An 11,074-nucleotide genomic window follows, 5' to 3' on the forward strand; every position below is an offset into this window, starting at 1 on the left:
TGTGCGGCCTGATGAATTAATAATGAATATGATACACTCAGTCCCATGCCTGGTACATGATAAACATTCTCAGGGTTATAGTTGCTATTTTTGTGGAAGACCCAAATATGAAGAACTGAGGTCCCAAGATGGAAATCAACACGTGTGACTCATCGTTGGGAATGAAGGAGGGCCTTCCCACATTCGCTGGGATTGATCGCTGGGTTTTAGTGCAAAAATATAAAACTTCAGCGATTCAATCAATTTACCTCACCTACTATTTACTGAGCAGCTATGTGTCAGTTGCTGAGCTATATATTCTGGAGAGGATGAGTCAGCCTTCTCTCAAGGGATTCATGGTCAAAGAAGGCAGCGGCAAAGGGTGTAATGTGCTGGGCAGTCTACAGCGCTCTTCTTCACTGACTGACTTTTTCCTTTCTCTGGACATATTTTCTTGGAAAATATGGAAAAATAAGGAAAAAAATTACCTTGCTAATGGAGGAAGACTTGACGAGAGTAACATAAAATGGGATATTATGTGAACAAATAATACCAGAACCCAAGGGCAAAAAGGACTTTGTAGCAGTTCATCTCCCAGATGGCTCCATTAGCTCCCGGCCCCATGAGACAAGCTAGCTAATCCATAAAGAAGGAGGAGACTCCTTCTTTACAACCTCTTCTGGCTTGTGATGATTTAACCAGAAGAATAGGGTAACGAAGATGCTAAGAGAACTCAAAAGTTAGGAGACTGCTAGTTTCTACCAGGGCCTCTCAGAATGCACATATGTTGGGAGGCCGGGCAACCAGGAGGTAAATCTCCGAGGCCGTCATGGTGTGAGGAAGCTTAAGCAGCTTCCCAGAGAACTTATCTGGAGAAGGAGAAGGGTGTAGAGGGGATGGCAGGAAGAAAAAGTCTGTCCTATCCGTTAGCCCAAGGCCAGGCCTAACTATAAAAGTCAGCAAGGAACATCTGACTACAGGAAGAGCCTCAAGGGCAGAGAGCTCAGCTAAATATGGCTCAGTAATCCGTTATACTGTGGGAAGCCATTAGGTTTCAGGGTGGTCTGCACTCCTGCAGCACACAGCCAGGACAGGCTTTCTCTAGGTAGGGAAATGACAAAGACACAGAGGTGTGAGCTCACACAGCATGCCAGGGATAAATAAAAGTTAATATGGCCACAGCTTAAGTGTGGAATAGAAGAGAAGGAGAGAAAGACAAAATGGAGAAGGTGAGGAAAAGCTGGGTCAAGGCACAGCCTGTGTGCATGGCAACCGCGTGACTTGCTGTCTAGTCACGGGATTCACTAGCCGGCTTTAAATAAAAAGCGAGTTGGGAAAATTTCAAGAAGAGATGTATTTATTTATTTATTTTGTAGTTGTTTTGGTTTCTTTTAGTTTTAAGATAAGGTCTCAGAGTATAGCCCAGGCTGGCCTGAAATTATCACTCTTTTCTCCCTCCTTCAACCCCTGGAACCCTGGGATTAAAGCTGTGTATCATCCTGCACAGTTCAAAATGAACGTTTTTGCCAAGGAATAAAAGAAAGATACATCAGAAGCCAGGGACCAGTAGAGGGATTGATTGTTGATACCATCAAGGTGAGAGAAACAGGAAATAATTTGGAGGGAAAGAGGCAGGCTTTAAGAAGGCATTAATGGCGGGTGGGGTTGCTGAGGGAGAGAGCTTGGTGCTCTGTGTCGGATGGCCCCTCCTTCCAGCAGCCCTGCGTGCCTGTCCAGTGACTCTCTGCTTGGGCATCCCTAGAGAACTGGATGGACCCAACTCGACACAGGAAGTCTCTGCATCACTGTGGCTAAATAGATCTATGGCCCTGTGGGTGGTTGTCACGACCACAGCAGAGAGCAGGGTGGACTTCTGAGTCACACCATGGTCCCCGCTGCTTCAGACTTCAGATAGACAAGGAGGTAGTGTACCCCTGGCACCCAAATATTTCCATATAACCACATACCTTCCCATCTATCTAGACAACATCCCCTCCCCCACCTTTCCCACTTCCCTAGGAGACACATTGCAAGTAAAGGTATGAGAACATTCTCATTCTTGCTTCTGCTAGTTTCCCAAGTTACACTCTGAAGCCTGCTGGTCCTCTCAGAAGAACCGTGGGTTTGAGGACACACCAAGTCAGAGAGGAGATGCCTGCCCAAAGTTAAGTCAGGAGACCCATGACCCAAAGCAGAGACTTCTCCTACAGGAGAGGCTGCGTTGTTGACCGCAGCGGTCTACTGCCTCCGTGCAGTAGAAATGCCCTGAGTTTCCCAGCAGCCTCTGGGAGCAGATCTAGGGCATGACTACATAACATCATGTATGAAACAGAGTGTTGAAGGCAAAATATTTCGGCTGAGAGCCAAGAGGAGCCAAAGGAGTCTGGAACTGAGAAGATGTCAAAGGTTTTGGGGTCCAGAAAAGTGGCTCAGCAGTTGAGAGTGCTTGTGGCTCTTCCAGAGGACCTGAGTTCCATTCTCAGCACCTATGTCAGACAGCTCACAAATGACTGTAAGGCCAGCTGGCCCCCAAGGGCATCTACAGAGCATGTGCCTACCCCGACATAGACACATAAATGAAATATATCTTTATTTTGTAATTTCTTTATTTTTATTTCATGTGCATTCGTGTTTTGCCAACTCCCAACATGCATGTATGTCTGTGTGAGGGTGTGGGTTACAGACAGTTGTGAGCTGCCATGTGGGTGCTGGAATTGAACCTGGGTCCTCTGGAAGAAAAGCCAGGGTGCCCAACCTCTGAGTCATCTCTCCAGCCCAAATATATCTTTGCTTGAGAGACGAGTTGTTTAAGAGGCATCTTCCTACACACACCCACACCCATATTCACATATCAACTTGGTGATCCTCATGGTGCCCTGCATGACGCCCTCTCTGAGCACTCTGCCTTTCCTCCCAGGGCAAGAGCGATGCTGGAGCTGGAGCCCTTATGCATAAGACTGAACCTCATATTATGTTTCACTCTTGTTAGTTATATCTGGTGTCAGGTATGCAGGAGTTCAGACATGGCTTCAAGGCAAGAAGTGAGTAGAATTATCTCTGTTCAAGATGAAAGCTAGGTCTGAGAAACCAACCCACTTGTGTGGCTCTGGAAAAAAGAATCTCATTTTTTTTTTTTTTTTATGAGTCCATTTCTCCCTCCGTAGAGACCATGATACCTTGCTGTTTGGCTCTGGGTAGGTGACGTGGGGAGGTTCTGATGGGACTGAACCCATGATCTGAGGAGCGGCTGTTAATTCTTTCTCTGGGCTATCTAATCTAACTCTGTGAAGATCAGAGTTTGGTGGGAGGATGAAAGTTCCCCAAATAGCCAGACAATGAATCAGGAGAGGGAAGAAAAAAAAGCAAGCTATAGGAGATTCAGTGTCTCCCTTCAAAAGCAAAGTTGGTTGGTAGGCATGTGAAAAAGACCAGTAAATATAGCCACCAGACAGACAGACAGACAGACCAGACCAGACCAGACACACACACACACACACACACACACACATATACACACACAGAGTGGGGTTCGAGGAACAAAGGAGGGAGTGGCAGTCATTACCCCAAAGGCTACGTGAATGCAGCAGGTTACTGAGTCAATCAGAGGTAATTAAAGAGAGAAAGCAAAGTTCCAATGTCTGAGGACAGTTCTGAAGGAAACGGGGTGGGGGTGAGGGCACACACAGAACTAAGAGGAAGTGGCCAAAAGAGAAGTTGCAAAGAAGGGATATTAGCTTCTTTGAAAAGCCAAGATGGTGCAGACATGGTAACTCATGCCTTGAATCCCAGCACTCCAGGGAGTTAGAGGAGGAGGGCAGCAGTTCTCTGTCAGTCTGATCTATATAGCAAGGTTCAGTCTCCCTGGATACACAATGAGACCCTGTCTAAAACAAAAGAAGTCAAGATACAAAGGGAGGGCCGTTTCTGGAGCTACTGGGTGGAGGAGTTGTTGATCACTGAAAGGGAGTTATACTGAGGAGGTGGAGCTGGGACACCCTGGAAGGGCCATGCACTGGGAAATGCAGGAGGCAGCGCTGTGGCTGACTTGTAGTTCCTATGTCCTGTCCTGCACTAGTGAGGTCCCCTCTTTTTTTTTTTTTATTAAAGATTTTATTTGTTATATATAAGTACACCGTAGCTGTCTTCAGACACTCCAGAACAGGGCATCAGATCTCATTATGGATGGTTGTGAACCACCATGTGGTTGCTGGGATTTGAACTTGGGACCTCTGGAAGAGCAGTCAGTGCTCTTAACCGCTGAGCCATCTTTCCAGCCCATGAGGTCCCCTCTTAAGGGCCATGTGACTGCAAGCTTGCAGACTCTCCCATTTCCGGAAACCTGGGTAATCTGGAAAAAGACATCTCATCAGAGTCAGGAGCTTGGGGTCTAGACTGTGGCCTGCAGACTGTTTCCTAGGAGCAGATATTCACTGTTCTAGATAGTTATTACTCTGTGATTGTGTGTGCGCCATCTTGCTTCCTCTGTACCAGTCCTGGGAGGTACAGAATATTAATATTAATACCCATTTATACATGAGGCATGACAGACAGTTTGGAGAAATACCAAATATGATACCACCACTGGGTAACTCGTCTCAGAGATTGTCCTGAGGGTTAGGGGCTGTACTGGCTAGCTTTGTGTGTCAACTTGACACAGGCTGGAGTTATCACAGAGAAAGGAGCTTCAGTTGGGGAAGTACCTCCATGAGATCCAGCTATGGGGCATTTTCTCAATTAGTGATCAAGTGAGGAAGGCCCCTTGTGGGTGGTGCCATCCCTGGGCTGGTATTCTTGGGTTCTATTAGAGAGCAGGCTGAGCAAGCCAGGGGAAGCAAGCCAATAAGAAACATCCCTTCATGGCCTCTGTATCAGCTCCTGCTTCCTGACCTGCTTGAGTTCCAGTCCTGACTTCCTTTAGTGATGAACTGCAACATGGAAGTGTAAGCTGAATAAACCCTTTCCTCCCCAATTTACTTCTTGGTCTTGATGTTTGTGCAGGAATAGATACCCTGACTAAGACAGGGGCCAACGATCATGACACAGAGACATGAACGCTAGCTGCCCACTGAGATCTGGGCAGGTTTTTGGGGCTGTTTTTCCTGGCTTCACTCTTCTGTGTCCACAGGGCCCCAGGCCCCAGCTGTTCCCCTGGATGATGAATGACATGTGGTTAAGTCATTACCAATGGCCCAGAAGTCAACTATCAAGCATGCAAACAAGGCCATTTTAAACCCTCCAGCCCCTGCCTAGCCGTCTGGGAGACCACACCAATGAACCCAGGTGAGATCTGTCACACTGACCTAAACCAGGATACTGCTTCCAATAGCGTCCACAATCTTTCGAGAAATAATAAATTTTGTTTAAGTTACAAAACGTTTTATTTCAGGTGTTCAAAAAAAAAAAAAAGTGATGATGTCAGGCATCCTATTTCATTCTTGGTCCTTGGATAAGAGGAGGAGAAAAATTAATTCACATGCGTTTGATGCTTTGTACTTCACAAGACTCCATTTTCATGTTCCATACACACTGTGGTTCACAGCTGAAGTAGGCGATGGGGGCGGGGGGGGGGGGGGGGGAGGAGCAGCACTGCCTGATGGGAGAATTTCCCCAGCAGACCTCTCCAGAGTCATTCCAGCGACTGGTGGTGATTAACCCTTTCCAAACCAACTAACCCTTTAAATCAGAGAACAGAAACTGCCTGCCTACCGTCTATCTTCTCCATCGTGATTTCAAAGCTCAGTATCTCAGGGACTCCACATCCACGGAGTCTGCCCGATTCCTGGAGAGTTCTGGAAGAGAAGAAAAAGAGACTGTCAGCCCTGCCAAAACTAGGATACATTGAAGCTGAAGAATCAGTACAAAGAAAGTAACACTCAACTGGGCCTTTCTCCTAGAGATGCTCACTAGCTAGCTTTCCAAGGCAGGAGCTGAAAAGCTAGACATTACCAAGCCGGATTTTGGGATTTTGGGTGTGTCTTCACGGACCGCTAGTGCTAGCTGACACTACAGGAGGCACTTAGCCCAAGCCCTCTTTTGGCAAACGAGGCAACTGAGGCTAGGTGAACTGTTTTATCCGAGGATTCTCAGCAGACTATTGATGGAGCCAGAAGGCGCTTAGAATGTCTGGTAAGAGAACGGAATCCACCTTGTGACAGATTTGAGGTGATCTGAGGCATTCCAGTCCAATTCGAGATAAAATGAGACAATGTCCAGACAGACAAGGAGCTGGGGGGGAGGGGGTATAACTATGGCGATGAGGGGCTGATACGGAGGGGGGGAGGTATATAACCATGGCAATGAGGAGCTGATATGGTAGGAGGTTTACAGACAAGAAGACAGGGGGCTGACACAGAGGGGTGGTTTATAACCATGGCAACAAGGGGAAGTTCGACCCATTTGGCCAGAAGCTAAGAGGAACTTCCCTGTTGGAATGCTGTCCTTACTCTGAATTAGTCAACTTTAAGATTTGACCATCAGTCCTCAAAGTTTTAATCCATTCCCAGGACCCCCTCTTTCTCCTGCCCCATTACAATAACCCAGCCAGAAACTGGCTTTTTGTGATTATCAGTCAATTTACATCAGAATAATGAATTATCCATAGCAGTAGAAGCAGAGCTGTTATAGGAATTTTAATGTGCTCGGCAAGAGCCAAAACAGAGAACAAGGCGCTAATGGTGAGGGTCCAGGAATGAGGAGTGACCCTCCCAGAACACACACATCGAGGGTGGGCACGGGAGAACTGAGGCCAGGTAAGAGGGAAATTCAGGACTGCCAGATACTGTATGTGACCTAAACCCTAGGAGCACCGTACCTCCCCAGCTGGTGCCTTGCTTTCTATCACACAGTCTCCACACAGCAGCCACACGGCCTCTCCGACATCTGGCTGAGCCTCAAAGGCACCACATATGTCCTGTGGAAGCAGAGATGCTCCTGCAGGAATTCTGACGCTGACTATCACACTTGGTTTGGAGTTAACAGGTTACTGGACCAACATGGGCTTGGTTCTGGGAGAGAATAGAGCGGGAGCAGACAAGTCAGGGATAACAAAGACCACAGAGATGCTGGGTCTTGGGGAAGCCTGGAAGGAGACCAGCGGAAAAGCATGGAGAGTTCTAACCTGGATGACAGAGGGCTGGCCCTGTGGTGAGGAGGAGACTCCTAAGCAGAGGACTCCCCTGCTTCTCCCATGACCCCAAATCTGCAGCCTCTGGGGGGGGGGTGTGAAATGGAAAGCAGGGGAGGGTGCCAGTCAAATCAAGCTTGGGAAGTCATTTTTGGCCCCCTATCACCTTAACCTTTCCTTATACTGCTCCTGTTCCCACATCCTGTAACATTACCAAGCTACGGGTAGGGTCAGAAGCATGTAACGTACTTGAATTGTCTTACACAGTTCTTACCTTGACCCAGATAGGATTACTATGCTCAGTGTTCAGGTGGAGAAACTGAGGCAGAGTGAAGGGACACAACAAGCAGGTGTTAGCGTATCACAGGGGCTCCCAGCCTAGGCAGCTCAGACTCTGTGCTAGAGGTAAGGGCTGTCTTCGGTAGGCCAGCCCAGTTCACAGCTGTGACTGTCCCTTGCTCTCCTTGGAAGGAGAATGTTTCTGGCTAATACTTCTTCCTTCTCTACTCAATTCCTGAAAAGCCTGGAGGCCTGGAGAAGGAAGGACAGCTCAGGTGTCACCTCTCTAAGGCTGGAGACCACCATACGTAGCCAGGCCTGTGGCTGCAAACTCTAAGCAGCACCTGGGACCTTAGAGTTATTGCCTTTGGCTAGAATTTTGAATTTGGTCCATCAAATGTGGGATCGAATGATCTCTAGGGATCATTCCATACACATTAGGCTGGAAAACTCAGTGGAGGCCTCTAAGCCCCTACCACCACCACCACGCATTCACATTTCTCTAAAACTGATCACTTCAAGGCTACAGATAGTAAATGGAGTTGAAGCTCAGTTCTCTGAGGAAGGGCTTCACAACTTATCACTCTAAAGGGCTCTAAACACAGAAAGGAAATGGAGGAGTTCACCCTTTCCTTCCCCACCAGAGCTTGGTCCACTTCTCTCCATAATTCTTACAGTAGCCATCTTGGAATTTGGCTAAGGGAGATTCCTGGGAGTTGGGCAGATGTTTGATGGTTGGGTGAGTGGGGAGTAAATACCACAGCAGCACATGCTACTCTGCTCGAAACACAAAGCCTGAGAGTGAGGAAGGAAAGCTTCGTCGGCCATAATTCCCCCTTTAACGTGGAATCCTGTGACTCTCTAGAACACGTAAAGCTTTGATTACAGCCATTGCTAACCACCCTGTAGGCTGTACCCCAGTGTGAAGATCTTTAACAACCTTAACATCCCCTGTGGTTTGTCCAGGTCTCAAGGATCCCCAGTTACAGCCCAGCCTTTCTCAGTAGCGCACTCCATTCACAACCCTTTGAGAGTGCATAGCTTTATCTTTCTAGCTCCCCTCCTTATGAGCAGGGCTTTTAAAGGTCAGGATTCTTACAAGACGCATTCTCTATGACCCCAGGCTCTCCGCATTTAAAGAGTGTTGGACATACTGAGTGATCTTTAAATAACTAAAGGAGGGAGCAAGGTATCCAGCTTCAAGCGGAACCTATGACGAGAAATGAACAGGTGACAAGCACTGGGTGTCACTTCACCCCTCCCCCACACAAGCTCTAAATTATGGATGAGGACACTAAGGCAGCCAGAGGCTGTGTGGCCAGCCTGAAGTTCCCCAGGATGACAAGTGCTTTGGCTTACGGGCAATTCAACCAGGCTCCCCCCAGGGACCCAGCAGTGGCTTACTTCATCACCTGTCACCTTCGCCCTGTGCCAGGGGTGGGCTGCATATAAAAGGACTGCTCACCACCCCGGTTGGCCCCATCTCCCTGTTCCCATGTGTTCCTGGCCAATCTCTCTCACCACGTTTCTGTTCTTCTCTGTCCCCATCGGTGTGCCTCTACCTCCTCTCCAGGCCCTCCCTTCCCCAAATAAACCTCCTTTATGTCAGGTCTGTCTCATGGCCTGATTTCTCAGGGGGCACCTTGGCATGAGCCAGCCAGGCACACACACACACACCCACCCCACCCTCCACTCCCCCACCTCCTCACCCCCTACCCTCCCACCCCCGCACATTATAACAAAGTGTCCTTCAACACTTAGGAGAGGAGGAAGGACCTCAGGCTGCTTCTGCAGTCCACCAAGGCAGCTGGTGTCAGCAAAGAGGGTTCCTGTACAGACAGACCTTGTTAGAAATGGTCCCCAGGTTAGCCCTGCCTCCTGCACATCTCCCCGCCCACCCTCCCCCATCCTCCCTGGTTTCTTTTATGATGCCATTTCCAAACCTCATTTAACCTCTCAAGTCAAAACATAAGAAAGCTTCCCTTCCTTAGTCCCGAAACTGAGACCCGCGTCTGCATTTTTGTTCTCCTCAAACCCCTTCTTTATTCTGCAATAATAAAAAACCCCGCTTTTCATCACAGAACAGGCTGCATGCCAAAATAAATAGCACCTTGGATTTCCTTGAAAAGAGAGCTTGGCTCGAAGCTCAGCCTCGCTGCCACAGAATTCTTGGACCAATTCAACCTTACAAAGTCAAATATTTAGCCTGGTAGCGCACCAAGCAGCATCCCCACTGGTTCCTTCATGATCGCCTGGCAGAGACAGAGTACTAAGAGAAACGAATGCCCCCCATACTTAGGACGACCCTGCCCTGACACGGTAATGAAAGTGAGGAGATGAGAGAGCTTTCATTCCTCATCCCAGGACCCTAGTCTTTCAAGTGGAACTGTTTCCTGTGCTAAGAAGCTGTCAGGGATCAGCTCATCCTTGGGAGGGCTGATGATGGGGTACCAAAGAAGTGAGATGCACTCCTAAAAGATTCTACCTGTTAAATTCTCACTTCCTGCCCACCAGGAGGGGGCGGGGTCAGGGCTAGTAATTAGCATATTAACACAATAACAATAATTGCGTTTCCACCCTTTTGTTCAACTGTTTCTCTTATTTTACCCACATTGGGGCTGCTGCATCCAGGGCTTGCTGGAGAAGAGAGGCCAGTTGGGAAGCACGTTGTATACATATCATTCTCCTCAAGGCAGGGAGGACTCGGCTCCCTCCCACGAAGCTTCCAGAGACAGGAATGGAGCTGATTCCGGCCAACTCAGCACAGCCTAGTCTGCTTCCCAGCTGTTTGTTAAAGGACTCAGTCAGGTGACCCATGACCTTGTTGGAAAAGCAAATACTCACTTCCTTTTTGCTCTCCGGAATAGGCAAGCTAGATCAGAAACGAATCCACTGTTCAATCAGTTAATATTGGATCAGACCGGAAAAGGGCGAACGCTCAGATCTACCAGCTGTAACCATGTTCCGGGGGAATTGCCATTGTTTCAGGGGGACACATCTAAAGACATCCCCCAAAACATACAACCTTCTTTTCCTTGATGCCTCCAAATCCGGGAAGTCAGGAGCAGGATTTCCCACCTCTCCCTACAGCTCATCAAAGAAACTGAAAAGGGCGCGCTGCTCCTTAGGACTGGAAACCCGCTGGGCTTACTTAGCTTTGTCTTTGGGCAGCTAGGAACATTAAGTGTAAGAGAGTCGTTTGGTGGGGTAGGGTCATGGTACGAAAATGGCTGGGGAATTCCTGGGGCCGGACTAGCAAGCAGTTCCCAGTTCTGGCCACCCCATCAGTCTGATGCTCTGGAACCCCAAGATGCACCCCCATGTGGCAGGAATCAAAGAAAAAGGGCAAATACCTTCTGTGACAAGGCAAATTCCTGCCTGTTCTGGGGTTCCTGCTCCCAGCGGGGTTTCTATCCCTGCCAGGCGGAGGCAGCTGCCTGAGAAGGGGCGTGACCAGTCACAGCTGACCAGACCTGGAGTCCAGCCGGATGTCGCTTCTGCTCTTGGAGCAGAGGCAGGTGTGAGGTGGAACTCAGGCTTTCCAAACCTGACACTTGCCCTGTTCCTACCGAAGACAGACAAGGGTGACATGGTCCAACAGGGATCCTGAGATCAGTATGCTCCTTTTATGCGGACTAAACAACAGTTTTAGAGAGACATGAACCCCGGATGCTGCTAGGGCTCTGACAGGAC

Source organism: Apodemus sylvaticus, chromosome 3, assembly GCF_947179515.1.
Source record: "Apodemus sylvaticus chromosome 3, mApoSyl1.1, whole genome shotgun sequence".
In the NCBI taxonomy this organism is placed as follows: domain Eukaryota; kingdom Metazoa; phylum Chordata; class Mammalia; order Rodentia; family Muridae; genus Apodemus; species Apodemus sylvaticus.